This window comes from Tympanuchus pallidicinctus, unplaced genomic scaffold (assembly GCF_026119805.1).
Source record: "Tympanuchus pallidicinctus isolate F22 unplaced genomic scaffold, pur_lepc_1.0 scaffold6, whole genome shotgun sequence".
NCBI lineage: Eukaryota > Metazoa > Chordata > Aves > Galliformes > Phasianidae > Tympanuchus > Tympanuchus pallidicinctus.
The window spans coordinates 12,835,667-12,852,006 of NW_026294780.1; the positions used below are offsets into that span (position 1 = coordinate 12,835,667).

The 16,340-nt window shown below is 40.9% G+C and overlaps 1 long non-coding RNA gene across 1 annotated transcript in view; it reads right to left on the reverse strand.

Moving 5' to 3' along the window:
• Positions 1-16,340, reverse strand: part of LOC128071750 (uncharacterized) — a 370,870-nt gene that overhangs the window by 215,852 nt on the left and 138,678 nt on the right. The window contains exon 2 of the long non-coding RNA XR_008202008.1: positions 2,808-2,841. This is a non-coding gene — a long non-coding RNA (uncharacterized LOC128071750). The remainder of the gene's footprint in view (positions 1-2,807; positions 2,842-16,340) is intronic.

The following is a 16,340-nucleotide window of genomic DNA, read 5'->3' on the forward strand; positions in this document are numbered from 1 at the left end:
ATGACAGGGACTGAAATAGGAGACTGTGACAAAGACGGGCTCAGGAGTGCTTCAGAATAATTCATTCAGTTGCATTTGGCAGCAGCAGGTCATAATATTTTTGTGTAGCTATGCTGTCAGTGTAGAAAATAAAATACCATTTGCATGCTGACCCTGTTTCTATCAAAAAGAAAAGAATACTGAATCAAATCTTTAAGTGAAATTCTCCCTTTTGCTTTCCACTGCCCATAGGAACAAAGAGCAGTGTGAGACAGTTGAAGGAGGCTCAGCCAAGCCTAATTAGCAACGAATTGGTTATAACTGCTTCTTGTTCTCTTTCTTTCCTGTGATGGTCCACACTGTACAATCATAGGGCTCTGCAGATTGGCTGAGGTTGGAATCTTTAATTGACTCCCTGTTGAAAGAATAATTGGAAACAAGGCATCACCTTTAGAGAGAGAGTAATGGGAACAGGGAGAGACGTGGAGAGAGAAATTCCAAGGTAAAAATCAGAATCCTAGAAGCAAAATTGTAATCCCAGGTACAATCTCAAGGCTGTCACTTCACCTTACAGATAGCAACCATCTATCCATGTTTTACGTGCTGAAATGAAACCCCTGGGAGCCCAATGTCTCTGTGCCCACGTGGACTCACAGGTACAGTGGCTTGTTACAGCCAGGCAGGACACCTCCAAAGCATGTATGTAACCCCAGCCTGAATTTGGGAAATCCAAGTAACATGGATGGTAGCAGACTTCTTCAAGGTCTACCACCAGAAAGCATGTTAGAGATAGACACTATTAGCAGGTTCCAAAGACATTAGAATAATTCAAGGACTGTAGGCCCAGAAGTGTACCCTAAAAGTATGACTATCCTCTCACATCTCTAATACAGCTGTTCCAGATTGCCAGGTGTCTGAAGAGTGGGGTCTGGAGGAAACCAGACTTACAGCACATGCCCTTGGACGCACTGACCCTTGTCAATCCTGGCAGGATATTTCCTATGTTCTTTGGAGTTCCCTCTTCCTCTGTCTCTGATGGATTTGATCTAACAGAAACACACCAGAATTGTCTATTTTGTGGTGAACTGTGTAGATGCCACACCTTTCAGCTTTTTCCCAGGAAAGAGAATATACATCCAAGATAGGGAAAAAAAGAAAATCATTTTACACAGTGACATTAACAGCTTCAGACAGTCATTCCTTATCCATCATAACCCTAGTAGCCATTCCAGAAAACAGATGGTTTTCATAGAATCACAGAATGTCTTGGCTTGGGAGGGACCTCAAGGATCATCAAGTTCTAGCCCCCCTGCCACAAGTAGGGCTGCCAACCACTAGAACAAGTACTGATCACATTGCCACCAGATCAAGTATTTGATCAGGTTACTATCCAACCTGGCCTTAAACATCTCCAGGTTTTATTTGCTCCTTTTTGAAACGTGAGAATAATGAAATTAAGCAAGCATCACAATGCAGTCAGAGCACTCATCCTACACTGAGGCTCATTGGGTACATTTTGTTATGATCACAAACAGTTTTTGTACAAGAGGAATGAAGTGGTTCTGCAGCATGGAGTGGCATATGCTATACTTGGTGGTGCTTAAAGATGGAAGACATGGCATTGAATTGCACCAGGGACGAGAGGGGACTGAACTTCTGTCCATCACAGATGACTGCACTGAGTTTATCACTGGGGAAGAGGAAAGACATTTCCTCTGATGGCATCATACAGGCATGACCTCTTGCTCTATTTAGAATAAAAATGAGCATAGACACATACTTTCAGGAGTTTTGTACAAGGAGTCCCCAGAGAAGGGCACTTTTCTCAGGCAGAGGACAGTCTGGCTCAGCAGGCTGTTTGTCACTCTCCTCTGTATAGATTCCTGCCATTTGCACAAAGGTCATCATTCAAACAGAGTTCTGGTGCCCATTTTAGGAGCTCAACATCTAATATTCTCCAGGGACGTAGCCCTTAGTCCAGTCACTTCATAGTAATGGCTTAAAGCAAATCCTGCCTTCATCCCAATAACACAGTGAGCAGAGCAATTTTCAGCCTCCTTGCTTTTCCTAAGCAAAAGGATACATTATTTTAAATTGCCCCGTGTTGAAGGACTTGGGGGACTGGCAGATGAAAAGTTCAACACCAGCCAGCAGCTGTGCTTGCAGGCCAGAAAGCCTACCATACCCTGGACTGCAGCAAAAAAGGGGCAGACAAGCGGTCAAGGGAGCTCCCCTCCAACCTAACTGTTCTGTGATTCTATGATTATAATAGATAAGTTGTTAGCTTATTTAGGATGTTCAAATCTGTCTATGAATTTAAGCTGTATTTCTTATGTTTTCTGCTACTAAAAAACACCAGTGAATTTGACCTAACAGAAGAATAATACCTGAATACGAAGATCTGATGATTTTGGTTTCACAATGTATGTATACAAAAACTTCTGAATATTGGCAATGCAAAAATATGCAGAAGAAAATGCAAGTAATATATTTCAGAATATATTTCATATTCTAATACACTGTTTTCAGTGTATTAGATGATGTTATTCAAACTTGAAAACCCCAGCGTGCCAGTGAGATATTTACCTTCAGATTTAGATATGTTCACAAGGGATTAAACAAAGATCTTCTAACAAATCACAGAATCATAGAATGGCCTCAGTTGAAAAGGATCTCAAAGATCATCTAGTTTCAAACCCCCTGTTATGTGCAGGGTCGCCAACCACTAGACCCATAGGCTGCCCAGAGCCACATCCAGCCTGGCCTTGAATGCCTCCAGGGATGGGGCATCCACAACCTCCTTGAGCAACCTGTTCCAGTGTTACCACCCTCTGTGTGAAAAACTTCCTCCTAATATCTAACCTGAACCTCCCCTGTCTCAGTTTAAAACCATTGCCCCTTCCATGTAAACAGCCATTCCTTCTCTTGTTTATGTGCTCCCTTTCAAGTATTGGAAGGCCACAATTAGGTCTCCCCAGAGCCTTCTTTTCTCCAAGCTAAACAAGCCCAGTTCCTTCAATCTTTTCTCATAATAGAAGTGCTCCAGCCCTCTGATCATCTTAGTGTCCCTCCTCTGGACCTGTTCCAAGAGCTCTACATCTTTCTTGTGCTGGGGGCCACATGCCTGGACACAGTACTCCAGATGGTGTTTTACAAGAGCCTTCCTCTCCCTGCTGCCTACCACTTTTTTAATGCAGCCCAGGGTTTAGTTGGCCTTCCAGTCTGCAAGTGCACACTGCTGGCTCATGTCCAGCTTCTAGTTCACCACCAAGTCTTTCTCCACAGGGCTGCCCCCAAGGAATTTTTGCATTTGGATTTGTTGAACTTCATGAGTTTCTCCTGGGCCCACTGCTCAAGCCTGTCTAGGTCCCTCTGGATGGCATCTCGTCCCTCTGGTGTGTCAACTGCACCCCACACCATTTGTCATCAGCAAAATTGCTGAGGGTGCACTTGACCTCACTGGCAATGTAATTGATGAAGATAAGTATTGGTCCCAGCACTGAGCACTGAGGGACATCACTCAGCAGTGATCTCCATCCAGACATAAAGCCTTCAACTACCACCCTCTGGACTCAATCCTGCAAGCAATTTATTTGTCCATCAAACAGTCCATCCATGAAATCCATATATTTCCAATTTGGAGAAAAGGATGTTGTGGACTACCATGTCAAAGGCCTTAGTGAAGTCCAGATAAATGACAACAGAGGCTCTTCCCTCAGCCATTGATGCAGTGACACCTTCATAAAAGGCCACTAGGTTGGTCAAATAGGATTTGCCCTTGGTGAAGGCATGCTGATTCTCCTGTACACTGTACCTCTCTACCTTCCACTTACCTTAGTATAGCTTCCAGGAGGATCTGCTCCATAATCTTTCCCAGCACAACGGTGAGACTAATAGGTCAGTAATTCACAGGGTCATCCTTTTTAGCCTTCTTAAAAATGGGTGTGATGTTGCCTTTTTTCCAGTCACCAGAGACTTCACCTGATGACCATGACTTTTCAAATATAATTAAGAGTGGCTTAGCAACTAAATCAACTAAATCAGACAATTCCCTCAGGACTCTGGGACGCATCTCTTCAGGACCCATAGACTTGTGGATGTTCATGTTCCTCAGGTGGTCACAAACTTGATCATCGCTTACAGTGAGAGGGATGTTGCTTCTCTGATCTAGCCCTGCAGAAAAGGACCTGGGAGTCTTGGATGAAAAACTTAACATGAGCCAGCAGTGTGCTCTTGCAGCTCGAAAAGCAAATGGAATCCTGGGCTCCATCAGAAGAGGGGTGGCCAGCAGGGACAGGGAGGTGACTGTCCCTCTCTACTCTGCTCTTGTGAGGCCCCATCTGGAGTACTGGTCCAGGTCTGGAGCCCCCTGTATGAGAAAGACAGAGAACTGTTGGAGAGGGTCCAGAGGAGAGCCGCAAAGATGGTCATGGGGCTGGAGCACCTCCCCTACAAAGACAGGCTGAGAGAGCTGGGCTTGTTCAGCCTGCAGAAAAGAAGGCTGTGGGGTGACCTCATTGCAGCCTTTCAGTACCTAAAGGGAACCTAAAACAGGAGGGGAATCAACTCTTTGAAAGGGTTGATAACAGCAGGACAAGGGGAAATGGTTTTAAGTTGAGGGAAGGGAGATTTAGGTTGGATGTCAGGGGGAAGTTCTTTACAGAGAGAGAGTGGTGAGGTGCTGGAACAGTCTGCTCAGAGAGGCTGTGGATGCCCTGTCCCTGAAGGGGTTCAGGGCCAGGCTGCAAGGGGCCCAGAACAGCCTGGTCTAGTATTAAATGGGGAAGTTGGTGACCCTGCATGTGGCAGGGTGGTTGGAGATTCATGATCCTTGAGGTCCCTTCCAACCCAGGCCATTCTGTGATTCTGTTATCCTCTCCTACCAAACCAGACATTTGAAGGCAGTGTGGTGAGCAGTTATCAGAGAAGACCAAGTTAAAAAAGTTGTTAAGTACCTCAGCCTTCTTCTTGTCTGTTTTTATCAGCTTGTCTGGGTCACTCAGTAGCTGGGTATGCTATCCTGGAGTTTTCTTTTCTTGTTGAGGTACCTGTAGAAGCCACCCTTGTTCTTCTTGGTATCCCTTGGTTTAGTTCAAGCTGGGCCTTGGCTTTTCTGACTCCATCCCTACACAGCCTAGCAAAGACTAGCCTAGTTGCAAATATTCAACTAAACCAGTCTCCTTTAGACTGATTTAAATAGCACAAAATGTGAGTATTGAGAAACTTTTTAGAAAAGCATTCGTGGTTTTGGATAAGTGCAAAAAAAATTCATCCTGGGTTTTTAAGCACTTCCTTAGTCTTTGACTGTGTTTTGTTGAGAAAAATGTGGAGAATAACAAGAAGATTATTAGCAAAGTTGCAAATATTAAGAATTAACCTAATAATTTTCAATACTTAAAATTATGGAAGTCAATTCAGAAAATGTTATGTGTCTGAGGGTCAATGAATATTGTTCTATGCAACAGGAAACTAGTCTTCCTATCACTATATTGTCCTGTGATTCACAGTCATTCATACTAACCATTGTTTTTCACAGTGGCCATAAAAGCTGAAGTGTTGTATCGTCCTATAAATAAAGGAAAAAAGCTGGCCCTACTGAAGACAGTAGCAAAATTTATGTCCCCCTCAAAAGATTTTCCAGTAAAAGGCATAAGACATCAAAATAAGACTATCAGTTAAGTAAGATACAAATACTCCTCATGTAAAATTCAGTGAGCACAGTGAGGATGGATTACCACGTCTTATTTTAAAAAGATATGGGTGTCATTTGGTGGCAACAAAAACAAGTTTGTTTTTTTTATAAGCTAGCATTTTTCACCCATAAAGGTAGCACACTTAGATCTGAGTCATGTCAGTGTCTAAGAGTTAGAAATGCACTGCGCAGAAGTGATGGGCTCAGTTTCACTCCTCTTGATGAGGCAGGGCTTGGTACAAGGTGCAGCTGTGTGCAAGAGGAAACACATACACCATTCTGGACCAAAAAAAACTCCAGGGATGATCTAATTCAGACATCATAGAAATCCAGCAACCACCTTTTTTCATCTCAGAGGCAAATACTCACCTCCCAAAATGCAGATAGTCATTTCCATCTCATAAGGAATCACTAAGCTTATTCCAACTGAAGAGCAGAGGATTTCGGTATACCCTGCCTACCTCCTTTCAGAAGTGAGTAAGCTTCTTACTCTTACCCGTGAACATAAGGGTCTCCCAGAACTAGCTGGCTTCTAGTCTGAGGCACAGCCTAGTATGTTAGAAAGTAATAGCAGAAACATCAGTATTTCCCAGTAGGTTAGGGGTTTTTTTATGTTTTCAATGAAATTATGAACTTGGAAAATGGCAGAAATAAAACTTCTGTAATTTCGTAAAGAAAAAGAACATTAAGAGTCCAAAATGATTGCACACATTTTATTATTATCAGCCAGTAAACAAATAGGCTATATGAGGTTTTGCAACTACATTTTATGAAGTTGGAATCCAGCATTCATACTAAGCTTACCTTTGAATCAAGCCACATTTCCAGCAAACCTAATTTTATGCAATTCTACTTTCAAACTTCAGCACAGATTCCCTCACAACAGGGATTAGGGATTTAATTGAAAGTTCACCCTGAAACCTTACCAGCCTTGTTTGCGTAAACTCCAAACCAGGGAAGTCTCTGCCAGGGCTGTGAGCAAGTGGCACAGGCTGCTTGGGTGAGGGTGGTTCCTATTGCAGTAGTAAAGATGGGTAGAAAAAGAGTGTGTGAGAGGCTTGGAAAATGTTTACATCTGTAACAACCAAAGCTCTTTCCAAACTAGCTTAACTTCCTCACACAGACAACATTTGCCATGAAGAATGGAAGAAAGCTTTCTGAAACTGGAAGAGATCCCCATCTTTCAAGAAGTTTTACTGATTGCAGGAGGGACTGTTTCCACAGCAGGGAGCTGCCTAACAGGAGGAAGAAAGGCAAATCAGATCCTGAATGAGATGAAGTCAGATGTTTGCAAGCGTGTGTGTATAGCCCTGAATGCAGTGATTGGCTACCCAAACTGCACAGCCAAGTTAACTCACCTGGAGCCAGACTGCAGGTTCTGATCAGTTTAAGATGAAGCAACTTCCGTTTAGATATTTCCATATGAATATATTCATATAAGAAAGGATATGAAGCTGTTATTCAAGTCAGTGGAGTGGCTTGGCTCAGTGGTCTAGGGACCACATCCCATCATTTTTGCAGTGCCTTGCCACCAACATCTACCCAGGGACTGGAAATCACAGCTTGAGGCCAGACAGATAATTAGGGCATCTCACCTGGGCTTAGGCACCTAAGCCATGCTCCTGCCTCACATATAAATAACTGCATATCTGTACCTAAATTTGGCCAGCTTGCTCATTTATTTCTGTGTCTGCAGGTACTAACAACTGTGCAGTGTGCCATATTGCTTCTCCAATTGACCCTCCTTTACCATTCAAAAGAATGCTGACTTTGAGCAGAGGAAAATACAATCTTAATTCACGACAGCTAGAAATAATGAGAGGCTCTTCCATGCATGTATGGTATTTTTTTTTCCCCAGAAGATACATTAACAGGTACATACAACTTGTTTGCAAGCTACTTTTCTTCTGATGAAAGCACCCTTTTGTTTTTCAGTACCTGGCATCTAAAAATGTTTGATCAGTCCAACATTTCTATAGGCAGAAAAAATATAGGGCCTTTTAATACATGAAACTGAAATAATTATCTCATTTTATATATTGATTCCTTTCAGAATGCTTTGAGGGCTGCAGGGAGCTTGCTAAAGAAATTCTGATTAATGTATTTTGTCATTTCCCTCTCAGAGGCAAAACAGCATAAATAAAATAAATAGCAAAGTAATCTCTCCCCAGTGCATGAAACAGGCAAAAACAGCATAAATCATCTTTAAGATGTCCAAAGGGAAAGTGCTTTCAGAGTTGTGTTTGCTTATCAGTTTACAAATGAGAGTTTAATCTTTGCAAGGTAACAAGGAGAACATAGGAAAGGTTTAATAAAAGTCATGATTAGTTTGCATCAGTGCTGAATAACTCACTTCTTGGAAATCTGTGGAATGAAGGCTCAGCTGTTTCATTTCAAGTCTAAATGAACTGTACCTGAACACAGTGTTTTTAACTCCCCCATTTACGTTTAGTACATCTGTGGTTTATTGTTGCAGTGGGGCAAAGTCCTTACTTTAGCATGCCCAGATGCCTTTTGCACATAAACAGAACTCTGAATTTTCTCAGAGTTAAGAGATAATTACATCATCTAGTGCTTTCTTTCCTAAATTGCTCCTATGTAGTCTCAGGCTTAACAGCGTGCTGATATGATTTGTATCTTGTAAACTGTCAGAGGACTGATGTTTTATTGTGGATGCAATGACTGCAACAAATGTGTGACTCATTACTGCATCTTTTATTGATGGGGCTGGGGGTCACACTGCAGGACATCAGCAGAGAAAGAAAGATGATTTGCAAATTAAACTCTGTGCAAAGAATAGCGTCTTGCGGGAGGCTGGGGCCATGAATTAGTCGTCTCTCTGGGGGGCTGTTTTTCTACAATCATGTTCTCATTGGTTTAGCATTTTGCAACCTTCAGTCTGATTTTCTTTCTTAGTCACAGTCAGTTCTTTTTCTCTTTGCCCAGCCATGTTCTCATTGCTATCTGCCAAAACGAACCTGCTTAAACGTAGAATATCCAGTAGTCGGCTTCCCTCTCCTTGAGAGCCCTTTCACATGCAGTCAGTCAGTGTAGAATTAAACAGAGACTCTGGAATCCCTCTTCTCCAAACACTCTGCTATCCTGACATTTTTTACCTATTTTGTTTTTCTTCCCAATCTTTCTAAACTGAATCATCATCCACACATAGAATCGTAGAAAGGCCTGAGTTGAAAAGGACCACAATGATCATCTGGTTTCAACCCCCTGCTATGTGCAGTGTTGCCAGCCACCAAACCAGGCTGTCCAGAGCCACATCCAGCCTGGCCTTGAATGCCTCCAGGGATGGGGCACCCACAACCTCCTTGGGCAACCTGTTCCAGTGCTGTTCCAGAAATAACCTTGGTCCTGGTGACGTCACTGGCAAAAAGTGAAGCTGCAATCTCACCTACTGCAGAAATGGCAGGTACCAGCATAATATAGGCTATTACATACTACACAATCCTCCCATCTCCAACTTCACATTGTCTGGGCTGCAGATGATGAATAACCACTTGTATGTAATAACCAGACACCTACTCTCCTATAACACATATTACTTTCACTCTGTTTAGAAACAAACAAACCTACAGCTTGATGAAAGCCAAGACTTCGTGTATTTTTCATGAAGTAACAAGATCTCTCTCAGCTCCACATACAGCCACCCACCCTTCATCTTCCACAAACCAAAACAGCAATAAATGATGGGAGATGTTTAGACCTACAGTTTTATTTGGCAACTGACAGTTGTTTTGGGGTGAGACTTTAAGTACGTTTAATAGGAGAAGAAAGGGCTGCAGGTAGTTTTGAACTATTTGTGCTCTCCGCCAGCCCCAAATAGATGAGAGGCCGTGGGATTCTTGCAGTCAGACAGAAGAGCTGCAGTTTCTGAGCTGAGGTGGGAGGGAAATGGGAGCAATTGGGGAGCATTTCAAGATTCTCTCTAGAAAGCACGGGGAATTATCATAGACAGCAGAAGAAGCAGCTTTATTACAGGCACACGGTAACATTATATGCAAACATCTTATCCTAGGCTACAGCTACAACAGGGCAAGTGATTTATTCATCCTATGAGATGATCTGATGGGATGTACCTCTGCAGACCTGCTGCGGTTTCTCTTACTTTTACTTTCTCCATTACATCCCATTTTGTTTACTCTTTTACTAACATACTGAAGAACAAAATCAGGGCGAAGTCATCGCATCTTTCACTAACTAGGCATGGACAACTTCCTGGGGACAGTGGAAGAAGTATGACTTCAGTAATTATGTCAAGCTGAAAATTCTTTTGCTTATGTTGAATTTCCCTATCATCTTGGCAAGTTTTACAGTCAGTGACTGCCACTTGCTCCTTATTATGATAATCATATTTCTACTTATACAGATGCCCATTCCTAACTGTAATTAAGAACTATGTCAAAATATTAGTTTCAATATTGATATTAAATAGGGAAATTTGCACATCTCTATATTTTAAATCCAATAAGGATCTGTCAGATAACATCTGGCTCTGGCAGAAGTAATCTATCACTTCAGAAATTATTCATCTGTTAAAGAAATAACAAGTATTTTTGCTCACAGCCACTGTAGCTTTAATTCTTTCTTAAAAAGCTTTACAGGTGTTGTGCTGGATTTATTCTGTATTGCCATTATCACTATGTAGTGGGAAGATAATACTGAACTTGTGGATGACTACTCTACACTGAAGCTGAAAGTTAGTATTAATCTACTTAAAGCTTCTGAACTTCTGACCATTTTTATTAAATGGTAAATATTAAATTTCAGTCTGATGGTTATTCTGAAACCAGACATGGTTTCAGAAATAAAACAGGCAAAAAAACTCATCTACAAAAGCGATAGTCAGGCCTCTTTGGTGTCACCATATACATTGCTGTTTCCAAAAGGCCATACAGAGCTAGACCTTAGCTAAGAAGGATCTTCTTAGTGATCCATCAGCCCCATCTTGTATTCTCTTACCTTGAATAAATTATGCTGGTTAAAATCAATCGCACTGCCCTCAGACTCACCCAGAGCTCTCAAAGAAACGAACACACTCTGCCTGGCTCCCTCTTTTTCTTCTTAACAACCCTTTCTTAACAAAAGAATACACAGCTCTTTGAAAATGGCACTATTGAATTTTGCAATGTACTTATTGAATTTTGACTATTTGATCTTGGGGTGACTGATGCACTGTATTTTCTTATTAGCATACTTTTGAAAGGTTGTGAGGAATATTGCATGACTGCTGTTTCATTGAATATGTGTAATGTAGATAACTTCATAAATACTTTACCAGTATATACTAGCATCCAGAAGAGATCATTGTAACTAAGCAGTAAGTAGATTGAATTCCTCCAGTCACTGAGTTGCTAGTAGCATGCAGAAAACCCCAAAGCCTATATTTAGAGGCAGAATGAGCAAGTTTTATGAAGAAATATAATGTTTTGCTACAATTGTCTTGATTTTGGAGAAAGGTTTATGGGATACCTTTAGCAACTGTGGCTGAGTTGATGTGGTGCCACAACAAAGATCTTCTTTCAGGACAATAACTTACAACTATCCATGACTTATGTCAAATTAAAAACAAAAGGTGCAGATGTAGGTCAGAAGAATCTCTAAAACAGTTCTTGCTGAAGCAGCTGTTCTAAGAAGATCTTCCTATCAGTTGAAGGCATCTGGCAAATTCAACATATGGTTCGGTGGCACACTGGGAGCACACTGAAACCCAACCAGCTATAAATGACATGCAAACTTCTGGTTGTTTTTTTTGTTTTTTTTTTTCCTGATGTTGCCAATGTACCTGTCTTTATAAAGCCTTATAAAGGACTATTATTTTAATCTACTGTGGGTTTTTTATTGCTGTTTGCTTCCACAAACACTGCAGAAAGAAATAATAAACCCATTACTCTTACTTTTCCAGCCTTTGCTCTTTGATGAGGAAGGGAAAAAGAGAAAAATATTTCTCACAGGCAGCAAGTGTGCCTAATAAGTGCACTAGTGCTGCTCTAACAGGAATAACTCATTCTCAATTTTAATGATAGCTGCTTCTTCTATGTCCTGTTATTCTCACAATTCTGTAGTAGATTTCAGTGCTTATAGCAATGTGACCACATTCTTATCACTGTACAAAATCCATGTGTGAAAAAAATTTACTTTTTCCATAGCTTCCCTTGCTGTATGGCATCACATTGAGTCATGTTTTATTCATCATCTGCAAGATTGACTTTTCAAAAAAAATTCTTCCCTACTGTTTAAAACAGCAAAAAGTACCTGTATGTCAGTCATTTCCTCTATAAACTATAGCTCTAGGGCAGACTTTGGCCTGGAGCAAAACAAGAGCATCTTCATGGAAGTAAATGCAAGCTGTGTAGCAGAAAGCTGCTGGAAACCTGTGTTCAAAAACAAGTGTATTCTGCCACAGAGGCTATAGCTTTTCTTGCCAGAATACAAATCTTTTTTTGTAATAAATATTGCAACTCCTATGGTTAGGGAACTTTATATCTACATTAATTTCACTTGGTACCCTACACTCTCCTATGACTTCAGACAGTTGGGTTCCTTCTTCCTGTGAATGCGTCCAAAGGCTTTTGTGGCAAAGGCTTCATTACAAAAAGCTCCTTTTTATTATTAGCAGTGCAAGTTACTGTTAAATCTGATGTGATGAGTCAGACAACAAACGTGGAGTTTTCAGAGTTTTGTGATAAAGCTCTGAGAAATGCAGCAGTGAGAGCACATAACTTCTCTCTAAGATAATGGGTGAGGATGGATTGCTGATCTGAGGCTGTAGCTAAGCAGAATCGTGAAATGGCATAGATTGGAAGGGACCTTAAAGATCATCAAGCTCCAAATCCCTGCCATGGACAGGGTTGCCACTCACTAGATCAGGGTGTCCTGGGCCCCATGTAGAGATGCTTTCTCTTGAAGTGTATAAGAAATGTGTCATCTGCACTCAAAGTTCCATACTCTGTCTCCCAAGGCTTACCAAACAGAATGGTATTTAGATTTCTGCTGTCCTAAATGTGCAATAAATCACATTTTTAATCACTTTGTAATCACCTCTGCCATGCTGATTCAGATGTATAGGTAAAGGCTAAGGAAAACAGACACATGATGTGCTTCTGATACACCTTCATATCAAGTAACTGCATCGAAAGGGTAAAAAGAAGGGGAAGGCTGGAAGTGGAGAAGAATTACTTTGATCCTGTCTTGCTGCTGTGTGCATAAACTGCCTGCAAGTCACAATCCATTGGTTACAAACTATGAGATTGACATTTAACAATAAAAACAGTAGATTATAAGCAACTTCTCATATTCAGTTCGAACATCATTTTGCAGCAATCCCTGCATTGTGTCCAAGAAGCTGAGTGTGGAAGTCTGATTGTTTGAATATTTGACTTTTTTATTTTCTGGAGATGCTATTGGTACCTTGAATAATTTACATCAACAGGCTGTTAACAAAATTGTAAAGTCTTTTATTTAATGATGAAAACAGAACTCCTTTAACCAGGGCTTTTTTAGAGAATCCTAGTCAAGTAACTGGTACATTACTAAAAGAAACAGCATTCAAATAGCCACCAGCTGTCAGTTTTTCCAGTGTGAGTATGTTGGATATGGTACTGTTCATGCAGACCATATGTGCCTGAAAAGCTCCATTTTAGAGCAGTGGAATCAGGCAGGCACCATGGTGCAGCGCTGCACAAAGGTGGCATGGATCTGGAAATATGAGGGAGGGCAAAACACAGATTCCAAGTTATCTACATCACAACAACTTTTCATTCATGTCCCAGCTCTTGTATTTCATCTTTGTTCCTTTCCCTTTATGCTGTTATCTCTTCCCTTTATGCTGTTATCTCTCCTGACCTCTTGAGTGACAAACCAAGGTTCCAGGTAAGAAGCCAATGAAGTACTTAGCCATAATTGGTACAATTCTTTATTTACAGAAAAGTTTCATCTCAATTTCTGCTTTCGCCTTATGCCCTTACATAATTAACATGGAGTTGGTTATACTAAACTCTAAATACTCTCTCTATATAGATAAAACCAGTCCTTACATCCTGTCCATCTCACTTAACTGTTCCATTTCCAAGCCAGAAGCAGATGATACACTGTTCCCACACTGCTGGATGTAGGAACCAAGAAAATAACATCTAATTCAACTGCTTCCTTCATCTGGGGATTGTCTGCCAGCAGTGTCTGATTTAAGGTCCTTACCATTGCAGAAACAAACTCAGGAAAGATTGCTGCTATACCTGATTAGAGCCCTGCTTGGACTATTTAGAATTATTCAACAAACAGTTTATTGGTGAATAATGCATGACAGTCAGGCCACTCATCATCATCATCATCATCATCATGTGGAGAAGCTGTCCTTCACCAAGCAGCTTCCCTGATGCCAATTAGCACTGATTAGCCATCTCCCTGGGCTTCAGCAGCTGGCGCTGGGTCAGCCCCAGGACTCTTGCTCCCTCTCTCAACCTCTGCTCTTCAGGATTCTGTTGCCATGGCAACTTCTTCTATCAAGGTTTTAGATTCAAATTCTGATACCTAAACATACAATGTCCTTGTTATTGTTCCTCTCCTTCACTCCATAGGCTTCTTTCAATAAACCTATCTACTAGAGATTTACCAAATAACACGGTGAAAGGGAACGTGAGCATGGGTGAGAAGATTACTTTTCTAAGTAAGGGGAGAGCTGTAGAAAATAAATTCAGCTGGCCACAATGCTTTAGACTATTTATCTCGTATCCAGCGATCAATATGTTTGAACTCTATCTCTCCCACCCTTACAACTGGTCCCAAACATTCCAGATTATTTTGTGCTCTTTGGGGCACCGAGGCAGACTGGACATTGATCTAAGCATACATATCATGCACGTGAAAAATTCAACTAAAAGAATATTACATAGGCTATAAGAAGATATTTGAGCCTGGACAAACAGGCCATAGTTCCTAGGATCCTGCTGAATGTGTGAAGTGTTCTCTGTGAAGTGATGTGAGTGAATTAGGGGTCTGTGGAGTAATTTCATATATTCTCAGCAGTATACAGCATCCTGTCTTCCTGAAAGTCAGGCAAACTAAACACTGAAGAAGGTTTTCTCATTGTTTTCAATCCAGTACCTCAACACTGTACACACACTGATGCTATTTAATATGCATTGTGATATCTTTTTCTTTATCATTTACTGTTCTTCTCTCATTTGTATAACCTACTCTTGCCCAAATAGCACATAGGCTCAGCTCTTCTAATACATCACTTAGATTTCCAAACTCCTTTTCTCTGCCTCTCTTGGGGCAGAGATGTATACCATGTCGCTTCCTGAAGCTATCTTAAATGAAAGATCCATTAAATTCAACATTTAATCCAACTCATAACGAGTTAACCTAATCCATCAAGCAATTAATACATTTTAAATAGTCAAACTGCACCTGAAACCAGTTTGTTCTGAATAATTTTTCTGACCTTAATGACATAATTCATGCTTACTAACACAACTATAGTTGCAGCCCAGTAGCTCTGAAGTGCTGGATGTCTGAGGCTTATTCTCAAGCCAGAGGCAATCAGAAGAATCAAGATCTGCTTAAAGGAAAAATCCTTTCCAGATTCGCTTACTTGTTTTGTAGATTAATTTTTTAAAGGGGAGGAAGAGGAAAGATAAAAGTGAGACATCTGTGTCCGGCACATTTTAGACTTGGGAATGAGAGTGAAGGAGATGTTCAAAAAGCATCATGTTGTTCATTTAAGGAGTGGAATAAAACCAAGTTCCCATGGGCTTTAGAATGTCATGACATTCTTGTACGGAAAGAGAAGTGAGAACTTGCTCTTCAGAAAGGTCTGTTTTCATTTTTATGCAGAATTGCAACAGAACTTAAAACTTTAGACAACTCCGTTTTTAATTGTTGATCAAAGTCCCTACCAAAAGCTGGAAAGGACAGAAAGATGGTTTCTGTCTTCTTTTATGATACATAAGTTTCAGCCTTGCATTAAATACATTTCAGAAAGAGCATTATATTGTGAACTGGTCAAAGCAGGCAATGTGCCTTTATTGGTAGAGTACTCTATTCCCCAGTGGCACTGGCTGCTTATTCATACAGAATTTCTAAGCCATCCTTTATAGCATCTATCTGTGAAAGCATTCAGTGGTGCACACAATAACAAAGCACAAAAGGGTGTTTATATTTTAAGCCACACACCGTAAATACAGAAAAGTTGACCTTAAATCACTTATCACAGTAGGAAATGAAATTTTGTGTTTAGAATTGATTGTCAGAGGACAGAAGTGGGGGAGAATCCAGTGTTTCCTAGTTAGTGGCGGGCTGTAGTGTGAAAACACTGAAAACAGAAAGATTGCTGGAGTTCTGTTCAGTGGAGGATATTTTTCTGATGCCTACAGAAAAAAAATGTGCCTAGCTAGTTATCCCTTTCCTTCACTAAGATCCACACCATATCCCACTTATGTCATATGGCTGCCCTGAGAACAGGTGAACAAGGCAATCCCTGTTCATGGCTTGCAAGTACCAGCAAGATGGACCATAATTCACAAACAGGTAAACAGAGTTGCATCAAAGAAATAAAAGACACAACTGTCAGTTTCTCTTGTAATGAAATAATCCCCAGGACCTCAAACTCAGGTAGGTCAGTCCTCCAATCAAGGAGTATTTTGAATCACAGAAT